Source organism: Cricetulus griseus (assembly GCF_003668045.3).
Source record: "Cricetulus griseus strain 17A/GY chromosome 1 unlocalized genomic scaffold, alternate assembly CriGri-PICRH-1.0 chr1_0, whole genome shotgun sequence".
NCBI classification, from domain to species: domain Eukaryota; kingdom Metazoa; phylum Chordata; class Mammalia; order Rodentia; family Cricetidae; genus Cricetulus; species Cricetulus griseus.
In genome coordinates this window covers 27,811,381-27,819,274 of record NW_023276806.1, presented here as the reverse complement: position 1 = coordinate 27,819,274, position 7,894 = coordinate 27,811,381, and positions in this window count along the sequence as shown.

The window sequence follows — 7,894 nt, the reverse complement described above, 5'->3', positions numbered from 1 at the left end:
AATAAGTGTTTACTCGAGCCAGATGACAATGCTGTAGTCTAAACTATTTGTATTGGCACCTTCATTCAGCCTTGGGAATTCTCCCCCCTAATTGAATATTCTGAGTTTAAGTGTAGCTGCGCAATCGAGACACCGTTAAGAACTAGAAATATCCACCCACCCCACATACACATTGATAAAGATAATCTCATCTGTTTTATGGACAGAAATACTTTGAAAATGAAAGTCTTCTCCAGGTCAAATGTTTAGGTAGGCTGACTCTCTCCTTTGAGAAATAAATGAAAATTTGGAACAGTTATCCAGTTTCTAATGAAAACAAGGGCAAATTAGGTATAAGTAATTCCCCCCTCCCCTCCTTCCCAAAAGTCATGTCATTGAAAACAGAAGGCTCCATCCCAGGCATCCAGGTTAGTTTATTGACTTTGATGAGGCCCACACTGAAAATCTGTTCAATACAGGGCCGTGCCTGTGGAGATATGTTTTCCAGGCATTGGATGGAGAGCCTGTCACTCAGGCACTTTCCCAGAACACTGCACTGTATAGCTCAGACACATCAAAGGCAGGCTGCAGTCCCTGTAGGTGAAATTCCTATCAGTGTGTGCTGGGAGGAACTGGGTGGACAATGAGACTAATGACCTTGTTCTGCATTAATCTCCCTACGGTTCAGTTGGTGCCACTGCTGCCCTTAGGCAGGAAGGCTGTGGCTTTGGCTTCTAGCTTCAAACCGGGGATTAGGGGCTTGCCCAATGCTGACAGAGCCCTGGAAGCCCTGGAATACAAACCAAGGCTGCCCGTCTTGGGAGGCACATTTACCAGAATTCAGGAGCCCCTCCCCCATGACCAGGTCCACTGAAGAATCAGGTTTACAGCAGGAAGTAAATCCCTTAGCTATTCTATCTTCTTCAGAGTTTCTTTTCTTAAAGGGAGACCCAGTTTTGTTGCTGTTGTTTTCAGTATTTCCAGGGCCTCCCCACTGCCCACTCAAACAAGATAGAGACAGAGTCCTCAGTGCTTCGCTGGTTTTCCTCCTCTGGCCAAGACTAAAGTTTTAAAGAGTTGGTGTCTAAGGCCAGGCAGGGATGGCACGTCTTTAATCCCAGAATAAGAGGCAGGGGAATCTCTGCTAGCTCGATGCCAGCCTGGTCTACAGAGCGAGTTCCAGGGTAGTCAATGCTACACAAAGAAGCCCTGTCTTGAAAAACAACAAACGAACAAAAACAACAACAAAAAACAGAAAATGGGGGCTGGAAAGATGGCTCAGCAATTAAGAGCACTGACTGCTCTTTCCAGAGGACCTGGGTTCAATTCCCAGCACCCACACAGCAGTTCACTTCTGTCTGTAACTTGAGTTCCAGGGGATCTATACCCTCACACCAGCATACATGTGCAGACTAAACACCAATGTACACAAAATAAATTATAAAAAGTTTGCATTTGTAAAGAAATATAAGAATAGCCAAGCAGTGGTGGTGCACACCTTTAGTCCCAGCATTCAGAGGCAGATCTCTGTGAGTTCAATTCCAGCCTGGGCTACAGAGTGAATCCCAGGACAGCAAAGGCTACACAGAGAAGCCTGTCTCAAAAAAAAAAAAAAAAAAAAAAAAAAAAAAAAAAAAAAGTCAAAAAAGAGAAGGGGAAAGGAAGGAAGGGGAGGGGAGGGGAAGAGAAGGGAAAGGTAGAAGGGAAAAAAGGAAAAAGGGTGCCGTTGACCAGTTATCTGGATTGGCACCCACTTCTAACCTGTGACTTTTATGGAAAGGTAGATTATATAAATAGAAGTTGCCTCCTAAGTGTCAATCAACCCAAATTGCTGTGGTGTCCCTTCACATGGGGAAGCTGGGTGTTACTGTTAGTAGAAGGTAGCTGAAAGCTGAGTATCTCAGGATTCTGTTTCCTTTGCCCTGGAAGTCCCCCTTCAGGGCAAAGGAAAGAGCAGCACCCACACTCCCATCCCGACTACACTGTCACCAATCGGTAACTTTGAAGAGTTTATGCTGAGACACAGTCCAAAAAATTGCTTCTATTTGGTGGGGCGACTTTTGTTGGTTAATATCTCACAAGAACTAACTGCCCTAAGTGCTACACTTGCTCCTGTCATTTCACACCAAGTTAGTCCCCTCCTTCACTGCACTGTGAACTTGGGACGCTGCGGCCTGTGATATGGTATTCTAAAACACAGATGCTGGGGAGAGTCACACTGCTTCTCAGAACACCTCTTGCATACCTTCCAGTACCTCCTCCCACCACTGTGTCAGAATTTTTCTGTTCTTCCAAGTACTTTCCCCATGGATTCATTATTCCCATAGTCACGCTTGCCTCCTCTGTGGTAATAGTTCCCAGGGCTCTATTCATTTTGGTTTTGCAATTAACAGATTTTCCCCCCTTAAAGAAGCATCTTGCATCCTGGTCTAATAGCTTACATTTTTTTGCACAGCTCTTTGCAGAGAAAATGAGGCGTTTAAGAGGTCAGATGCCCTACCTACCTTCACCCCCTGCTGAGCCTGTCTTGGACCTGGGATGACTGCTTCTGCATCACACTGTTAGGAAAATGTCTCCGCACAGACATTCAAGCAGTGTGTCAGAGATGACAACTTACAGGCTTTTCACCGTAGACAGAAACGTTTCTGTGGAGTCTCGTGTTTGAAACATGTGAGTAGACCCACCAACCGGACCATTTCAAACCACAGAGACCTACTGGGAAAGCGATTAAGAATGCTATTAACATCAGTTTTCCAAAATCTAATCTCAGGGGAAGAAACAGGCGGTGCACCGTGACCATGTGTAGAGGGGTTAAAAAGCAGGATGCACAAACTGTACGTGTTGTGTCAGCGGTCTCTCTCAAAAAAATGTGGCCACAGAAGAAAGTGTGAAGCATGCTGGAAGAAGACAATATTTATGGCTGAAGAAATTTGGCCTCACATAACGGTAATTATGAACAAGATATTTTCCCTAATAAAATTACTGCAAAACAAAATCTGGAGAATCTAAGTGCTTCCCTATGTTGTCTTTATTTTATCCCATGTGCTCTAGTGATTTCGAGAAGGGGGGAAAAAAAGGAGCAAAAGGGAGCAGAGAGAAAGAGCGCTGTAGCGAGATGGCCTCTGCAGAGGGTTGGTTTTGCTTTAGAAACTGGAATGTGTCCAGGCTTGATTTTTATTTTCAATTCACATTTCAGATCCAGCTCCCCAAACTCTTTGATCTTTCTCCCTGTCTCCTTACCCGGAAGAGAACCCTTGGCCTTCTCAGCTGGGAGCTGGGAGCACACGTGGAAAGACTGGCTGGGATCCATATTCTTGCCAAATTTAGTCACACAAAGGGGCCTGAGAGGGAAAAAAGAAAGGATGAAAGCCGCAGCCGCCACGACTTCAAAGGCCGCGCCGCCGCGCCGGGCCCTGCGCAGGCGCCGCCCTCCGCCGATATAAGGCGAGCCCCGCGCACGCGGGCGGCCCTTCTGCGCGCGTCCGGCTCCAGGGCGCACGGAGGGGGCAGAGGGACCGAGAGAGGGGCCGAAGGGGCGTGCTTCCCAGAAAGCCCGTGCCCACGCCACATTAAGGCGAGAGAGAAAAGTTTTGGGAAATGAAAGAAAAGAATGTGATGTTTGAGCCCCCCAGACTAGCGGTTCCCCGGCTGGCACGTGTATTCCAGAACCGAAGTCCATGTGCAGCATCCCTCCTCTCCCCATGCCACGCGCTCTTGGCGTGGGGATCTCGAGTTCCTGGTGCAGAGCTGAACCTCTGCACCCCCTTTGACTCACTCTGTTGCCTTGCGACCACCCCCCTACCCCCCCCCGTCCCCTCCTCCGTCTCTCCTCAGCCACCCTTCCGCGCCGCTGTCCCGGCGCTGGGGCTGGCACTCCAGCCCGGAGTTGTCATCTCACGAAGCAGAGTGGATGGGGCTCCCTCCACCCTAAGAGGGGGGCGCACAGGGCTGACCGCGGGAGGCCTCGTCGAGCTACAGAAGCCAACGGGCGGACGCGGGCCGCGCAGAAACCGGGCGTCTCTGGGCGCCGGATTGGAGAAGGAGGTTGTCACGGTCCCACGAGTTCCCTGGCCCTGGAGGAAGGGGCTTTGGGTTTGTTTGTCTCAGGCGGAAGAGCCCCTGGGACACAAACTGCCACTTCCCTTGTCCCCCTTCCCCGTGACGTCGGTTAAACTGAAGGTGCCCACAGATTGAGCCTCCTGCCGAAGCTGGGGTGGGAAACCGGAGTCTCGGTTCCGCCCCTGGAATCGCATGAATTCGTTTTTCTAGTCCCTTCTCGCCTGTCTCTCAGAGCATCCTCTTCCGTAGGCCCCGCCACCTCCTTCCTTTGGGATCCCACCTAGGTTGCAGCTGGCAGAGAGTCTAGGCCACACAAAGGGAAGACCCGGAGCCTGGGCTGGGGTTAGGACCTAGGGGGCGGGGAGGACTGTGCGGGGGCACTGCGCTTTCTCATCCCTGTAATTAAGGACTCTGGACCGTCTGCAGCGGGACTCCTCTTGGCTGCAAAACGCTAAGGGGGGGGGGGCTTCTGGTGTGTGTTATTTCTCCTATCTATCCCGCCCCCCCTCCCGGCGCACTGGGCTACGCTCACCTCGGGGCAGTTCGGCCAACTCTGCTCCCCGAAGCCTGGATTCTGGCTGGGGTTAGGCGCCTCACCCCCTCTACACGCCCCTTCTCCATCCCCACTCAGAGGCACAGCACCGGCGACAGCGCCTTATGCCAAAGGAAGTGTTGGTATAAAACAAGTTCGCTCCCAAAACTAAACCCAAAGCCACCAGGAGGGGAAAAAACCAACAGCAAGGCAGCCAGCCCCCAGCAATTGTTTCACGGTCGGAATTAAATCACATCAAAACGCCCCCTGAAACCCACATCCTGAAGGGGAGTAAACCTACTACAGCCAACCTCCAGTGGTTCGCTAGAGTTCACACGAACAACCTGCCTCTGCATCCCAGGAAAGGGGGCGGCGGGGCTGCTGCTGCACCGCACCCATCACATCCCAGATCTGGGATCCCACTCGCCTGACCCCAAGAAGCGAAGAAGCCGCTGCTTATGCTAATAACAGCCCCACAGGAATTAGGATAGACTGCTAGGCGGCTGGAATGCCTTTGCCAGGAAGGCGAAGTCCAGAGACACCACTTCCTGGGGTTACTTCGCCCCTCCTTTATCTCCTTGCTTTTCTCTCTTAAAGACTTGACCAAGGCAAAGTCACCTTCCTTTACCGACCACGCTTTAAAACATGTGAACACATGGTTTTAAGAGTGGCCTTAGTTAAGATTTGCAACACTGCTAAAGACAACAAGCACACCGGGGAGACCACTCACCGCCACGCGTATAGAGCGAGGCCATTAGGTGATTTCGTTAGAACCAATGTTTCCAAGGAGGGTTACAGCAAGGTACCAAACGCAGCCACCTATCCCAGTTTTTTTTGTAAACCGTTCTCACTAGGTGTTGAGCCAAAATTTCCCATCTTCTTGAGCTCCTAATCTCCGGGACACCTGGAGCTGAGCTCTATATGACTCACAGAGTCCAGATAATTAACGCGAAGGAGAAAATGGGAATTCGAATTAGTTGCAACACTTAAACAGGGAAGATGTAGAGTCTTCATTTAATCTCCTCTTGGCTTTCAAAAAATACCCTCTGGCCATTCTTCTTGCCCCCTCCCCCTCTGGGTTTGATGAAAAGGACCGATCTACTCCGGCTGCTTTGATGAAACTGCATCTTCCAGGGTTCTTTTGCTCAGTCCAATTGGCGCACTCAGAGGAGGAATTCTGACTTTGTTAAATTTTATGTAGCAGGAGCTGTAGATGTCTAAAACTGTGTCCCCCTCTCCTCGTTTACCACACTAACAGCAATGGAGGTTGCATGCCATCACTATAAAAAATGGATCCATTTCCAACCCTCATTACTATTCTCCCTGACACCCTGAAGTAAAATGCCATTTTTGGTTTTCTTATATGTAAGGCATAGCTTTATCGATTATTTAGTTTTAAAAAAAGTTTTCGTTTTTCTGGCTTCTTTCACCAGCCTCTTAATTGTTCCCAAATCTATCAGTTTACATACGACAGACTGGGACATATTACCTATTAATTACTTATTACCCATGGGACCAACTGAATTGATATAATATAGATATATAGCTTTAAAAACTATTTCCTAGCAAGCTCCCAGACTGGTAGTTATCAGAAAGCAAAGCTTTAAATGCTTAGTTAACTGTTAAAGTCTACAATGTCCAATAGCCCACAATTTCAGCTTTAAAAGAGATCTTTGCTTGAGCGGTCTTATGTAATGGCACTAACATATACTTCTGTGTTCTATTTTCAACTCAAGGAAGATGGAGATACAGTTCTTCCCGTCTCCTGTTTACTGTTCCCAGGTTTTACAGATGGCTACCGCATTGGTGTAATCATTTTGCCCGAATATTTGACTGAGGGGAGGGGTTGAGAACTAAAGGACAAAATGTAATGTTTCCCAACTTAAGACTCACTTACACAGTAACTTTCACAAAGCGTCTCCCTCAAAAGTCCTATCCTTTTGCAAAATGCATCAAAGAGACCGTGGAAAGTGGGGAATTTTTGAGGTTGGATTCGGATTTACATCGTCAAGGGTCCCTTTCAGCGTTGTTGTCCAGGATGTCAGCAATCGCGCAGTCATGTCTCCCTTTTCTAGATCCTTCTTTCCCCTCGTTTTGGGATGTATTTTCATTTTCTGCGAGGTCTCTTACACACTGAGTCTTGCTTAGCCGAAAACCCACGTCCATCCGGTGGTAAGGACACAATGAAAGCGATAGTGTTTTAAAAGCGATAATTAAGGTCCAGTCTTCAGTCGCTCCCTTCTTCCTGGTCCTTTCGCCCTGGCAAGCCTGGAGATTGTATTTTCCCTTGTCTCCGAAGAGCGTATGATATTATACACACACTACACAGCCACAACTCTTTTTTTTTGTGCTTGTTGCGTCTCTTCTCTGGCTAGGTGAGCAATGAGTTGCATTTTCTCCTTTTCCTTCTCCTAGTCCCTAATTCTCGCCTCATTCCCTCTGTCAGAGCATCTATCAACGTGGTGTCGACCACAGCGCCGGCGGCTTTCTCTTTCATCTTCCTCCCCTTGCCTGAGTGAGGGGGCTAGAGTGGGCGGCGGAAAGGAGGTGGGAGAGAGGCTGGCTAAGGGCATGAGTCGGGGTGGGGGGGCAAGAGAAAGAAGAGATGCTTAGATGATGAAGTTAAGCCACTCAGGTAGAGTTTCTTGTCAATTTCACCTGGGCAACAGCGTGCTTTGGGTGGGTTACAAGCAGCACCCGGTCCTTCTCCAGGTTGCATTTTTCTTTTCTCTCTAGGCATGCACCCGAGTACGCGCGCGCGCGCACACACACACACACACACACGCACCCACCCCCACTGCGCCCCCAAAACTATGACTAGTCCTCTAGGTGCTGGGAAATGTACTAGAGCTGGGGAAGAACCTGGATCTCCTCCTCCTCCTTCTCCTCCCCCTCCTCCTAGCCGACTCCCTCCTCCCCACCCCTCCAGCCAGCAGCCAAGGAGAGCAGGAGGCGGGGGAGGGGCGGGGGAGGAGAAGCGACGCAAGTGAATAGCTTTGCAGCGCCGGCTAGGCGCGGCGAGGAGAAGCGGTGGGAAGGCGCAACCGCTCACCTGCTGGCCAGCGCGCACCAGAGGGACCCGGCTGCGCTCCTGTGGGCCCTGGCATCCGGACTCACCCGGAGCCTTGCAAGCGACCCCGCTGCGGGTATTCCCCGCCTGGCGGCCTGGAGGAGCCGAGGGGCCACCGGCAGCTCTTTGCTTTGACAGAGGGGAGGCGGGGAAAGAGGCGAGTAACAACGCCAGCGAGCCAGGCAGAAACTCGAGCCGGGAACAAAGAGGGATCGGGCTCGTGTGTGTGCGTGTGAGAGTGGTGTGTGTGTGTG